This window comes from Pelobates fuscus, chromosome 1 (assembly GCF_036172605.1).
Source record: "Pelobates fuscus isolate aPelFus1 chromosome 1, aPelFus1.pri, whole genome shotgun sequence".
Classification (NCBI taxonomy): Eukaryota; Metazoa; Chordata; class Amphibia; order Anura; family Pelobatidae; genus Pelobates; species Pelobates fuscus.
In genome coordinates, this window is record NC_086317.1 from 373,116,599 (window position 1) to 373,132,035 (window position 15,437).

Genomic DNA, 15,437 nt, shown 5'->3' on the forward strand with positions numbered 1-15,437 from the left:
ATGAACACGTAAAGAAAAAAAGGCTTGGTTAAATCATTTCAGAGAGTAATCTGTCCTTATTAGTGGTGGGCAAGTTTCACCTTAAACAAGTATAATTCCATTATTTAGGGACTGTTCCTAGCCTCTCCAAGATAACTATAATCCCTATGTCGACATCTTTACAACCATGCAAAGCTTCTCTAAACATAACAATACACTACAAATGTCCAAATCTTTGCAACCATAGTATCCTTTACTAGTCCATCCATGGAACCATATTAGCCATATTAGAAGTTATGTACCAATGTCCACATATTTGGGACAGTATCACGCCTCTCTAATAACAAGAAACAAGAGATGTCAACCTGACTGGAACCATACCTCACCAAAATAACACCTCATATTCATAGCCTTGGATTTCTTCCGGGTACAAAAACCTTTAGAAAACCAAAAGTGGAACACAGATCTAGTATATTCACTTGGACTATCTCTTTGGTGCCTGTCAATCTAAATAACATTTATTGATTAGTTATTCACTTGGTATGTGAGCACAGGGATTATTCTGTGCATTCGTTTCTAAAACATCCCCTTTCCCCAGTTGCCAAGGTCTCAAGTCAGGTGTCAGAATAATCAAAGTGGCTTGTAAACCACATTTAGCTCCCAAAATAAATCTTTTTCCACAGTCTATGAAACATAAAAGAATAGAATGTGACGGCAGATAAGAACCATTCGGCCCATCTAGTCTGCCCAATTTTCTAAATACTTTCATTAGTCCCTGGCCTTATCTTGTAGTTAGGATAGCCTTATGCATATCCCATGCATGCTTAAACTCCCTCACTGTGTTAATCTCTACCACTTCAGCTGGAAGGCTATTACTCTCAGTAAAGTAATACTTCCTGATATTTTTAAACCTTTACCCCTCTAATTTAACACTGTTCTCTTGTTGTAGTAGGCAGGAAGTTTACCTGACGTTACTAAACGAGGACTGCTCAAGGACCAAATTGGAATGTTCTTTCATTTTCATACAATTCAGGTTGTTTTCATAACAGAACCATTCTAGCTACAGTAATACCCGCCATCTTGGCCATCTCACTACAAAAGTCACTTCAATACTTAAGCTGTGCTATAAGATGTCTATGCTTTGTATTCTTTTTTTATTATTTTAAACTAGGTGCTTGCATTTAAGCAGAAGAGAAAAAAAAAACAAAAAAACTTTTAATTTCTTTAAACCCCTGATTAGGCACAAAATTAGTGTTTGTCCAGTTTAGATATTGTGGGACCTGAAGGGATTATGGTATTTTTTTTAAACCAGGATGTGTGTCAATGTAACTGGAAAGGTAACATTGATTTTGGTCTCAGGACATTTGGACTTTGTCAGCAACATATTATGAGAAGTTGCTGTAAAAGTATTAAAACATTTTTTTTAAAAAATCCAGAGTTAAAAAAAAAATAAAGAAAAAGGAAAAAAACTGGAAAAACATGCTTGAAATTAAATAGTTCATAGCTTTACCAATGGATTTTTAACTGCTGTACATTTACACGGCCCTAGGAAAAGGAAGGGAGGAAGGGATAGTGGGAAGAAATTGTTCTTTTATAGATACTATTTGCCAAAACATGTTGTGGTTTAGAGAGAATCACAAGACAAAAAAAGTTATATTGTTGAGGCACTGTTTCACATGTACATTCATGCTTAGAAATTGAGCCAACACTTCTATTTTAGCCTACATAAGCTAATTTCATTCCTGACAAGGGAAACATTTATAGACTACTTGCTCTCACCTAAAATGTCGTTTGAGACTGTAAATGAATGTTTAACCATCTGAGTTCGAGAGCGATTTGTAATGTTTTGAATACAAAGAGTCTGGTAATCATACAATTAATGGCACTACAGCTGTACCAAGACTACAAGATCAATGGGGTTTTGTATAGAGATTAGTGCTGTAAAAACACATAACATTAATCACACAGGTAATTTTTCAACTCTTAGTGCCACCATCATTGCTGGTTACACTGTTACTGGGAAATACAGAGACGTCTGCTAACAGAATTTTGACCAAAGGCTATGTTTACTCTGCCAGGCAGTGTGTGCTTTCTAGGCAAAGTATGTACTTTGTACAAGCAGACAGTAGGCATCAGTCCCTAAATTAAGTCTTTTATTGGGTATATGTATTACGCAACAGAATATAACCGGCAAGGCACAAACAATGGATGGAATGTGTAAGGGACCTTCACCCTATAATTGTAGTAAAAAAAAAAAAAAAAAAAAAAAAAGATTACTAAATCACTTTAAACCCTGTTTGGCACTTACAGGGTTAACCACCCACTGATTATGACAAGATACTGTAAAGCCCTCTTTCACTTTGAATGTTGGCTTAAAGGCAGTCTGCCAATCAAAGTGGTACAAACAAGTAAAGCACGTTTATAAAACAATCTTACACCGTTTCCAGTGTGTCTACAACGGTGATGGCTAACCTTGGGAACTCAGATGTTTGTGAAATACATGTCCCAGCCTCATCTGAGCTTCATACAAAATTCAATTCACAAATATGTGGATTAGACTAAAATATAAAATAAGGCTAATATACCAACAAATGGCCGTGGTAACATGTGTAAAACAAAAAAATAAACTTTTTTTCTCTAAATGTACATATCAAATAGGTAACTTACCTCAGGATGTACAATGCAAATACTGTTCAAGATGGTTACCAAGGCACAAATGGTAGGTGTTAACTGCAATGAAAACATATAGGGCATTTGTAAATGCACATAAAATGATTCAATATTAAATGTGCATATAAAATAAAACCTGAAGTAGCAAGAATAAATTTCCTTTTGTATTTATCCATTCTGGGAGACACAAGTCAAGCACCTCAGCATCTGTAATTTACACAATGACACAGGGCTATGTTGTGGACTCAAAAGTTCTTTATAAAGCCTATAGCATATTTGAAGGCAAAGCTACGCCGCAATAGGTCCTGAGAAGTGTATCATGTATTCTTACCCTGAGAAAGTTATTTAATTACCATATAAAGTGTTCTCACACTGACCCCAAATTTTCTTTAGCATGCACACAGTCCAGAACCTCAAATCAAGCAGATGGTGAAGTTGACAACTAGCCAATTTTGACACACCATCAAAGGCATCACATGCCAGTCTCATGTAAAGTTAGATAAAACATTAATGGTTTCATAAAGCAGCGTGCCTGTTTCAGCTACATAGAATGTGCACAATAAATCAGTAATGGCTATCCACTGACACTGCAACTCTCGTGGACAAAGTTTCCAATGATGCCTAGCAAACATTTGTTTGGTTGGGCATCTCGGCAACAACTATCTGGCTATCAGGGTATAGAAAACAGCCTATGAGGGGGCGGAGCCTGACCGCTGAGCAGACTGGTCGCACTACACCGGAGCTCCGTGAGAAAAACCTGCAAACAGGCGACTATTAATCAATAACTCACACTGAGCTTCCTAATCTGGCACAGCAGAGCAGCGGTGGCACCCGAGGACTTATCTGGCCGGACCACCGGACTCAGAGAGGCACTCTGAAGCAGACGCAGATCTGCGGCCTACCAGTGCGCGCTGGCGTGGGAGAGGCAGCCGACCTCCCCGCCGACGGACCAGCGGGGAAAATATTGCAATGCTCAAGATCCCGATCACCCCCCCCCCCCTCGCCAGTGAGGGATATCTAGGCACAAGCAATCAATCAAGCGACAAACTAGCAGACCCCGCATGGGGATGAATAAGCTTTCAACCAAACGAGATCTACTGGGCCCAGCCAAGATGGCGGCATGGACGCAGCCCAGGACCAAGCACACACTAATTAAACCGCCCAAGCACGCACTGGAGTACATAAACCGACTAAGTACCTACCTGTGGGCAAGACTCAAGACCCAGAGACAGCTATAAAGGATAGCTATGAGAGAGGTGACGGCATGGATCCGCCCGGCCACTTGGCGCAGCCTGCAGGGGAACCCAAACCGCGACTCCAGAGCGGCCCTCAGATTGCAACGGAGCCGAAACTCAAAAGGGCGGGCACAAGCACCGGGTCCCCCACACGAAGCAACAAACTATCTCATGCCACTAAACAGGACCCAACCTGCCCATCACGCAGCGGCCCCAGCAACAAACGACCAGCACCTAGCGGCGGAACAGCCATACACTCCCGCAGAAAGCAGATCGCAGCAAGAACTCACTGGAGGAAGACGAGTCCGTGCTTATAAGCCACCCTATCGAACGGTATCGAACGGTACACTCCTGGTGGCAACGATCACTAGGAATACCCAGAGGCCCGGGGCCGGTTAAGGGACTCTGCTGCTCATCTGTCAGCGGGATGCAGGAGCACGCAGGCATTCGTGGCTGACAGCGACCTCACACACTGAAAGGTGGACTTATGTTTTCAGGGGCTAGCAGCCTGCCATTAATGGGCATTGGCTAAGCAAACCCATGCACTGGACCATTCATTGCAAAGTTTATTTTAACTCTGAAAGGCAAAATTTACACTAGTTCTCGCTCTGTATGATCTCATGCGGTTGACATCTTGCATTACTTAATCTGTAAGCAGCTCATGATATTATTTAGTTATACACCCCTTTTTTAATCCCTATCTAAGGTGGCTCAGTTGGGCAACACTGTCTCTAGCTCCAGCGGGAACCTGTATTTTCAGTTTTTTGCCGTTTTTATTTAGTTACTATTAAACTTTACTTGCATGCCTTTAAAGTTAATCTCACATACTACATAAAGCACACAACTAATCAATACCGTATATCGTAGATTTAATATGTTAGATCTCTTCCCATTACCATTATATGATTACCTAAACATGTTTATTATGATGACTATAAAACTGTGCTCCAACTTTGCAATGCCATACTCTAATTCAGTGTTTCCCAACCCAGTCCTCAAGGCACACCTACCAGTCCAGGATTTAAGGATTACCCAGTTTTGTCTAAGGTGTTTTTAGAAAAAAAAGAAAAAACACATTAGACAAAACTGGGTAATCCTTAAATCCTGGACTGGTAGGTGTGCCTTGAGGACTGGGTTGGGAAACACTGCTCTAATTGACCGCTATGTATGACATCATGTAGCCTGTTACCCTACGACAAATGTTTATAATATGCATGCAGTAATTATATGGATAGAGGGGACATGGCGGGCTCCTTCCCCTGGAGGCACGTCTCCATGGTCATACCAGCCTAACTAAACACTGTACCTAACATGCTTCATGCCTTTAGCTTGTTAATAAATATAAAATTGTGCATCTATCTTCGATAACCCCAAATGTTGAGCGGAACGTCGATGATCCCACGCAGACCACAGGCAAACAAAGTCTTACTTAATGTACCTGTATGGCTGATGTTCTCTGTATTTATGTTTTTCAGCCATATTATTTTAATCTACTCAGGTCGCCTATATCTAAAATGACTGCTTGGTTTACTCGTCATTGCTATGTTATGTTTAACTGCTTAACTAACTACAATACCTTAAATATAAAAATTCGTGCTAACCCCTCAGTTTTCAATGCTACTCAACATGTATCATTAAATGTACTGCAACCCTCGCATTCGCTGTTGTGGCGATGCAGGATCCACTGGAACTATGCACAAGCAAAAATAAAGAATAAAAAAAAAAAAAAAAAAAAAAGAAAACAGCCTATGCTGCTCTAGATTAGTTATGGGGGCTATTTTTCTATGTAGTGCTACAAGCAATTAGGAGATGAGGAGTGGTGGCATTCAGTTGCTCCTGGTAATGTGCACTGAGCTGAAGCCTGCCCGGATACATCCTGATATCAGTGTCCGATTGACAGAGAAAGGACAGGCTGCATCCCAACACACACAAATGTGGCATTATTACTTCTTTAGTGATAAGGTTCCTAATGTTTTTAGTAATCAACCCCGTGGCAGAGGCTGCATTAGGAAGGTAAACTCTCCTCTGCAGTTTGTTTGCTTTATCCCTGCCCTGAAATAACTTGCTTAATGCCCTTTGGATTGAGTGCATCTCTTCTTTTACATCATCTTAAATATCATCATCTTTCATTGAACAGGACACACTTATAATCTAATCTGATGCAGACCTTGCTGTGTACACACCCTTTCGCTGGTTCATTGTCAAGCAAGAAAATAGAGGCAAAGCAGAAAGTAGAGGAAAAATATAAACCCGGCACATGTTGGTAGTTTATTTCGATCAAACAACTCCCATCCCCCTCGATAAAATAGTTGCCTAGATGAATAGTGAAATAGGTGACTTCTGCTTGTAACAGTGAGAACAAGTATTCCTGGGGTGCAAGAGACCACTCACGTGAACAGGGAGATACTATCCTTCCAAAAAAGAGGAAAACCATGTCCTCAGAGCTAAAACATTTTCCTCTGGTCACCTGCAACATGAAGGGATGAGCGATACATGCTAGAAAAAGCCCCTCTCATGCACCACTGCAATTCAGACGTACTCATGTTTCTCAGCACCTGATTGCGTGTAACATTAAAATCTTTCGATCCCACTTCATCAATTGTAGACAACACAGGGGCTAAATCGTGGAGAACAACACTAGGTCATCATTTCAGATGTGCTGCAGAGTACAAACCAATGTTTATCCACCTACCGGCTTTAAGGTCTGAATGACACACTTTGTTGTTATCACAATCTGGTCCCTGCTGTCCCTAGTGTAACATGCAATGCAGTAAAAACAACAGAGTGGCTCATTCCAGTAATAAAGCAGTGGTTGGCAACCTTTGGCATTCCAGATGTTGTGGACAACAACTCTCAAAATGTCTCTCTCTGTCCCGGACCATTATTGGTGCATAAGGTGTTTGGCCCTTATGAAGTTTGTGAACCACGTTGCACACTGCCTTAAGTAAAGATGTTCATGATACCAGCACCGTGCAACACCTTATATGTGTGTGAAAAGTCTGAAGAGAGAATTAGAACATTCACAACTTCAACTCTGCATTGACTACAGAAACTAGAATAGTATAATGCCAGTGGCGTGTTAGCCATTATTCCTTGATGACGGTATTCTGACTTGTCCCATGTCTTCAAATATGTCTACACAAGACACAACAAATAAAGCACATTTAAATTACATTAGTAAGTAAAACACGACAACACACTTTCTGAGTGTCTCCAGACTAAAAGCCTGGCTCAGAGATATTCAGTATCTCAACACAACTCTTTATACACAGATCCAAAGGCATCCTTGAAAGCCAGTATCACACTGTTCCCTTGACTGCAGAGAACACGGCCTTCTCTAATTGGATGGTAAATAAGTTTAATTATGTCTCAGTAGAAGAGTAATCAATCTATTTACCTTAGCCCTAACTTATATGTGAAACGTGTCTTTAATCAGGCTTCTTTCTGATAAAATGCTTCTTTTGCCCAAGGATAATTGCACGCAAACATGTGGCATGGTACAAACAGAGATCATACTCCAGAAAGAAGGAATCCACAGAGATTGCTCAGCTGATAATACCTTGGAGATGGATGGGGTGGGGGTTTAAATGCTCGTAGGCAAAAGACTTTGCTGTTCAGTAACACGATAATTAGCTTCTCTTGGCTTCACACACAAAAAATAATTTCTTCCACCAGGCAGGTAAGGACAATGAAACCGGAAAGATTTAAAATATACTAAAATAGCTCATTTACATAGATACACCACAAAGAACATGTACTGCTCCAATATAAAATTATAATACTACCAGAAGATTTTCACTATACAAGCAAATCAAAACAAACAGAAGATCAGAAGCCCAATATTCCCAAGGCACACTTCTAGGAATTATCTTGCCCAAGGTCAGGAACAAAAACTGGGATCAACTATTTGATGCTGCCAGTGAATAACTGCAAGACAAAAATGCATTATACACTTAAAATCTACAAATAGTGTTGTCCGAACAGTTCGCTGGCGAATAGTTCCCGGCGAACATAGCTTATTCGCGTTCCCCACGGACAGCGAACATATGTGATGTTCGGTCCGCACCCTATTCGTCATCATTGAGTAAACTTTGACCTTGTACCTCATAGTCAGCAGACACATTCCAGCCAATCAGCAGCAGACCCTCCCTCCCAGACCCTCCCGCCTCCTAGACAGCATACAATTTAGATTCATTCTGAAGCTGCATTCTTTTTTTTTTTTTTTTTTTTAACGAAGTGTGTTATATTTGAGCATGCTAGGCTGATGATATGCGTATATCATGGCTAGTTGCACTGAGGGTATGAGTATATAGCAGTACATTGTTGTGAAAGATGGCTGTCATGTTTAGGGTGTAGCTTGCACGTTATCAACTGTGTATTTATATCAGCAGCTCCACCACAAGTTAATCAAGTGTGAGTTGCCCCATGAGATGAGACTAGTGAATAACATAATACATGAACGGTTAAGGTAAAGGCATGTAAGGAACTACGACAGACTCTTTAGGAGGTGAAATAATGACATGTTTAAACGCTTGCTACTTTACGATTAGTTAATGTGCAGAGAGCAGTTCATGTGATCAAAGGTATGGTGTGGAGGATCGGCTATAGTGGGACATGCTTGGCAGGCTGCTGTTTACTGCTTGTGCTCATCCGATCCCTTCTGGGCACCAGGTGCAGACCCTGGCAGTCCCTGATACCTGGAACAACAAAGGCAAGTCTCTGGCTGAGTGCCGGGTTCGCGGCTTGAGGTGGTGGAAGCTTGTTTTGTCGGGTGGTCGGATCTGTCCCGGTGGTGCGCTTCACGTCCGGTGCGGGATTGTGGTGGCTTAAGGTGGAGGCGAGTGCTTGACGTGGGGCAGGCTCTGCATTTTTGTTTGTGCCTCCAGTCCCATCTTCGACGCCTTTTGCATTGGTGGATTCTAATGGGGACTGCTTCGCTTAGCTGTGGTGGAGCTTGTTGGGGCTGTGGTGGAGATTGTTGGGGCTTCCTGCTTGTTATTTGCTTCCAAAATTGATTAAAGAGTCTGTCCAGCTTAGACTCAATATCCTGCCATGCTTTGCTGGTACCAGGAGGACACGCGGCTGCCGCCATATTGGGAGAGTCGCAGATGAGTATGTCAGCCTGGGCGGCTGTGCTCTGTGCGTCCATTAGTTCCAGACAGCCTCTCAGGGGTGGACTGGGATAACCCCCACCGGTCCGAGGGGGTGGGGTAACGGAGCTCCTGACGGGAAGTAGCTGCTCCTGGGCATCCCAGGATCGGGAGATCGGCCACCTCTCCTGCCTGGTGAGCACCAGGCCACACTTGCCACGCGGAGGTAAGCAAGACTCTGTCGAGTTGCTGACCGCTATTAAGCATGTCGGGTCGGTCAGGTAGGAGGAGCAACATTGCTGGGTCATCCCCTTCTGGGGTGAAATTCGCTTGTTGATAGCAGCTTAAAGTGAGATATTCAGGGAGCTCACACGAAGTGCGTCTTTCCTCCATGACAGCTAGGCCCCGCCCCCCGGAAGCTGCATTCTTAGTGAGAGGAGGGACAGTGTAGCTGCTGCTGATTTGATAGGGAAATCGATAGCTAGGCTAGTGTATTCAGTGTCCACTACAGTCCTGAACGACTCATCTGATCTCTGCTGTAAGGACAGCACCCCAAAAGGCCCTTTTTAGGGCTAGAACATCAGTCTGCTTTTTTTTTTTCCCTGTGTAATCTAATTGCAGTTGCCTGCCTGCCTGCCAGCGTGTGTCAGGCTCACAGCGTATACTGTGCCCACTTGCCCAGTGCCACCACTCATATCTGGTGTCACAATAGCTTGCATTTAAAAAAAAAAAATGTTTTGACTGTAATATAATAGCAGTCAGTTTCCTTCACACGTGTGCGTTTCAGGGCCTGCCAGGGCACAGTGTCACACCAGTGCAACTCATATCTGGTGTAACAGTAGTGTACATTTAAAAAAAAAAAAAATACAGGGGGCTTGTTGTCACCTTTCGGGGACCCTTGGTGTTGTGCGTGGCTGGGTGGAGGAAGAGACCTTCAATGACATCAGTGAGGACAAGGAACGGGACATGGCTAGCTTGGTATCCAACCTTGTGCAAATGGAGAGTTTGCGGTTGTGCAAATGGACTGTTTGCGGTGCGTTAAACGGAGAGTTTGGTCTGTCACTGTGAAGCGGGCATAACCCTTACACTACCTGATCGATACAACATCATACCTTGTGTTTTAAAGCACGTTATTCCAAACAATTTAGGAATGTTAGGTGATTTATGCCATTTATGGATTAAAACCAGACTCTGCATCAACTATGTAATTTTCCATGGGAGTTTTGCCATGGATCCCCCTCCGGCATGCCACAGTCCAGGTGTTAGTCCACTTGAAACAACTTTTCCATCACTATTGTGGCCAGAAAGAGTCCCTGTGGGTTTTAAAATTCGCCTGCCTATTGAAGTCTATGGCGGTTCGCCCGTTCGCAAACATTTGCGGAAGTTCGAAAATTTTATGTTCGCGACATCTCTATCTACAAAGTTACTTAGCAAGCCACAAAAAGAAATATATGGTCAAACATACACTGTAATGCATTTTGCATAAAAGAAAAAAAAAGAAAAAGAAAAAGCCATCACATCAAATTTCTGTTTTAAATTGTTTTTAAATACATATTTGTATCATTTAAAATGTTAAAGAGCATTACAGCTCGCTGCTGTCCTGCCCTGACCTGCCCCCACCCTCAAGTTATTAGACATACCATTTAACTCCCCCGTGGTTAACTTTGGAGGTCAAGGTGGCCTTCATTTGAAAAGGAAAGCTATGGGAACCCTGATGCAAGCACTAAAATGGTGTACATGGTCCTTCTTATAGAAAATGAAAGCCCGTTCTGTACACACAGGAGCAGAGAGTATAGCCTACTATGTATACCCATCTGAGCTCTATTTTAATCACTCTACTCTTTGGAGGAGGGTGTCTTCCCTGTTAGGCAGGAAGCTGCTGTGGGTCTCCAAGAAGTGCAGACTTTCTCTTACCTTCTGCACGACTTCTTTCTTGTGCCAGTAGTAAGTGCACTGATATCACTACCTCGCAGTGACATCACACAGGAGAGGAATGAGGGCTGTAAACCCAGGAAACAATTGCTTTGCCATAAATTTAGAATGAGGCCAGGTTAGGGTAGATATACATGTCTCCTCACCCAGACCACTTTGCGCTCTGCTCGTTGTTCAGGGCCTGGGCACACCAGGCTTTTCACACATGTATGGCTTGTATCCCCCTAATGGTGCTTTGTGTACGATGACAGAGCTATGTTCAATAGGCTTGCTTGCCAAAATTATAGGGTGGCTAAACCTGGCACTATATCACCTTTCATGGAATGCCAATACCACAGGAAATATAGGACCAATTTCAAAGTAATTTAATTAGTAGATTGAAAGGATGAGGAAAACCTCTCCCCTCTGGCAGCTATCTGGGCTGATTGACAGTTTTTATTGGGACTATGTTCAAACAACATGAAGGTAAACCAAGGCCAAGGTAAACCGGGATAAGAAGACTTGCAGGAAAGTAGATAACAAGATATCTTCTTGTATTAGAATTCTGGGTAAATAGGCCTAACATCATCAGAAGGTGCTGCATATTGATGATCTAAAGATCTTTACATCAAAAAAGTTTCTATTAAGAAGAATAAGGGTATGGATGTCGAGGATTGACCAATTTCAAGCAGACAGGCAGAATCGTTAATTTAACTAAGCGTTAGTAACAACAGCGCCCAGAATAGATCCCCTCATATACTCAATGAGAAGGCATTTAACCACTATACATGTAGCAGGTATTTATTTCTATAGTGCAGTTATATGTATTGGAACGAGGAAAGCATTCCAGGTTTAGAAAATCATGTAGCCAAAAGTGTCACTCCTGCTGTGTGGAACTCACAAATCTAGGAGAGAATCTCCAGCTCATTAGAAAACATCTGACTGCCAATACATCCCATAGAAAAGCACTGGGAGGTGATTGCACATGCGCGGCAAAAAGCCACACTGCACCAATCAGCATCTCCTCATAGAGATGCACCAATTCAATGCATCTCTATGGGGAACATTCAGCACCTGCATTCAGAGCGTAGAGGCTGTAAACGTCTGTGCTGCCCCAGAAAGCACCTCTAATGGCTGTCTTAGTGGTGTTACTACTTTTCTCTGCAAAGACTGTTTACATTAAAAAGCCTACAGGGACTGACAATTGTCAGCAGAACAACTACATTAAGATGTACTTGTTCTCATGACTATAGTGTCCCTTTAAAAAGGAAGAAACTTAGTAAACGGTGAAGTACCATTTGAGTGAGTTTCAATTTCCACATAAACCTCTCTCTTTTGGTTCTACCCAGTGCTTAAAGGGGAACTGTCACTTCTTAAGATTTTTAGTATTATGTTTATGTATCCTTATATTTGTTATAATATTGTTGGCATATTACTTTAACAATACCAAGTTATAGACAGAGACTTACAGAGGTCTATACTCACAAGCAGGTACAAACTTCAGAAACACTATTTACATTTAAAAGATGTATCTTGCTCCTGACCCAGTTCTTGGATTTCCCATTAACCCCTTGATCCTAAGAGGTGCCTAGTTTAGCATGTCTATACTTAAATGTACATAGCCAAACCTCTTTATCCTGCAGCTGGGGAGGCACCTTAGCTCTCTGTCAATCATTGCTATAAGCTCTGTCCTTTGCACCCATAGAAAACATACACAGTAGAGGAGAAATGAAACAATGTTTCTATTACTTCTCCACATCTTGCATTACTAGCCCTGGTTCTGCATGGTCTGAACTGGATTATAGCCAGTCTTTTCTATCACACCTAATACAGTCATTATTTAAGAATACCTACAGGTTATACCAATAGAAGAGCCTATTTCAAAGAAACATTATTTTACGAAATCAGTGAATAAGTTCCACATTGTTTTGTTTTTTATTATTACATTGAACTGAACTGTAGTGAATAGTGAAATTGTAAACGTAAGGCCAAAAAATAACCTGGAGAACTTATGGTCACAGGAAAACCATGTTGGTAAATTTAATCAAAAGTAGTAGATTTAGAAAAATCCTCAATTCTACGTTTTTTTCCCCCCCAACGGCCATTTTCACATCATTTTTGACAATTTGGTTTCCATATATCACACCTTACTTGAAAGAGGTGGACAGAGGTTCTGTTTACCAATGTCTGACTATACTAAACTTTAAACAGAAAAAGAAAATAAATAAATATCCCCAAATAGCCATTTCGGGTCATTACGAAAGGCAAGAACGTCATTACCACAGAGGGACTACTAATGTGCATTTATAATTCTGAGCAACACAGTAACTTCAAAGAAAATGATAAAATAAATAAATATTGTCTAAGATTCATAAAAAGTATAATAGCTCAGACCTTTATTGAATACTAAACTGTCTCTGCATTACCATGCATTAGGTTTTTTCTTAAACAGTCTTTTCCCAAGTCAAACGACACAAAAATGAAAAAATATTAAAAGTAAATAAAATAAATAATGAAACAAGCAAGCTTCCAGGGATGGAGAAAATGGCCCACCCTATTTCATCACACTGTGCGAGAGAGAAAAAAAAAACCTGCCCACTCACTTTGCAAATTTTTTATATATATATTTTTGTTAACCCTTGCATCTCTGCCTATGGCATGAAGGATGACTGGGAGGCCATTTTGCCAGTCTCCTCTGGCTAACAGGTGGATCCAGTTTCATTTTAGTTATTCAGCTATACCTGCAAGCTGTTTGTACAGGCAACAGGCTGACTGGTTTAGTTCACTACTTCTGAGCAAGATAACACTACTGACTATCTTTTACATGTCACTAGGATCAACTTAGAGGGAGGTTTAAAAAAAAAAAAACAAAAAAAAAAAAAACAGAATTCATCTAATTTGCAAAACAAAAAAATATATACATTTATTACAAATATATAAACAAACATTGGAGAAATATGTTTTGTTTGATACAACTACACTACGTTTGTGTGATTTCACGTAAGACAAAAAGATATAGCTTATGGCATAACTATTAAACAGGAAAGTGAAAGCGGATTTCTAATCATAATAATTTTCTAATCATACAATTTTACATTCTCCTACAAGTAAAATAGCAGTCATATCAAATGTCCATCGACCATAGTAGGCATTTCTTTGAATACAATGCTCGCATATAGACTCTCAGGCTTCAAATTGCACTTGTCAAAATACTGTAAAAACACTCACTCAATCTAAATCATAGAATTTAGAGAGACATAGTTTTTAACAGAAAATAAATTTTATTTTTTTTAAAAAAAGTATTTTTTTTTTCTTTTTTAATTACTGAGGTTCTACAGTTCAGGGTGAGCGCAGTACCAAAACCAACACTACGCCTATTTTAAAAATCACACCAATGGCTGCAACAAGTCTTGACATTTAACAATGATAAAACCACACTCACAAATACTTGCCCTGAACTGACAGGTAAACAGCAGATTCTAAGCTGAGAATGAAAGTGTTTTGTTACCTTGGTCCTGTCTGATCTTTCATGCAGAGAGGGTCCTTAGTGTGACAATATATATAAATGGAACAAAACTCAGTGCAGTACTTTAAAATGGCTACGACAGATATGGGGAAGTGCTATCTATGCTTCAGCTTTATGAGTCATACATGAAACCAAGTGTTTGTGAAGAAGGGAACGCCCATGCTGCTTGGGGCCCAATTATCCAGCTAGGTCAAACATGCAAATGTGCAGGTAAGACAACAAGACACACAAATTGCAAGATGTGAAGAGGAACGCCCAGCCCCACCTTAACCACGCACAGAGCAAAGTGCATGTGTTTCTTAAAGCAGGCAAATGAGAATGCTGTGTAACCAGGTGGGCAGGGCACTGGTCGAAGAGAAAGGACAGAAACTGCAGTTTTAATTAACTGAAAGGGGCGAAGGCAATTTAAAAAAAAATCTAACTGGAACCCTGGAATACATTTTTTTAATATTTAGATTTATACAATTATATTGTTTTAGTGCGTACTTATAAGATAGTGTATCTTTATATTTAGAAAATGTTAGTCATCATGTATTCAAAAATATCACATCCACAATGAAAATTAAAAGTGCATTAAGTGGGGGATCAATTAATATATATGACTATAATGCTGTCAGTTTACTAGGTTTAGGGTTATCCACTAAAGGATGATCTGAAAGAAATTCCAAGTGAAATTAAAATTCTATGTCAAAACATACTAAAATGGAAAATTCTACAAGTTGGCAAGGTTTTCAGCTCAGTTTTTTGATGGGAAAAAAAAGAAATTCCCTTAGACCTACTGAAGATTCACACAAAAGGGTATTTAAGAATACAGAATTCATTACCACAGCTGGGACAATGTACATGAATTTTGAGCCAATTCATATCTGCTACAATTTTCCAGAATTTTTCAATTATATTAAGTCATGAATTGCATCATTAGTTGATACAAGATTTCAGTTTGTTTGATTTTTTTTGTTGTAGGTGATATGAAGTGAAAAAAGATCTCGAAATAGTAATTGGTAAATAATGATACCTAGAGCTAAC

At 40.6% G+C, this 15,437-nt stretch overlaps 1 protein-coding gene across 1 annotated transcript in view; it reads right to left on the reverse strand.

Annotated features, from left to right (window-relative positions):
- The window catches only part of ELF1 (E74 like ETS transcription factor 1), a 92,996-nt gene extending 78,511 nt beyond the window's left edge, over positions 1-14,485 (reverse strand). Inside the window, exons 1-2 of the mRNA XM_063425958.1 lie at positions 14,394-14,485; positions 2,647-2,709 (exon numbers count right to left, since the gene is read on the reverse strand). The gene's annotated coding sequence lies outside the window, so the exon portion shown is untranslated. The remainder of the gene's footprint in view (positions 1-2,646; positions 2,710-14,393) is intronic.
- Positions 14,486-15,437: the final 952 nt, after the last annotated feature.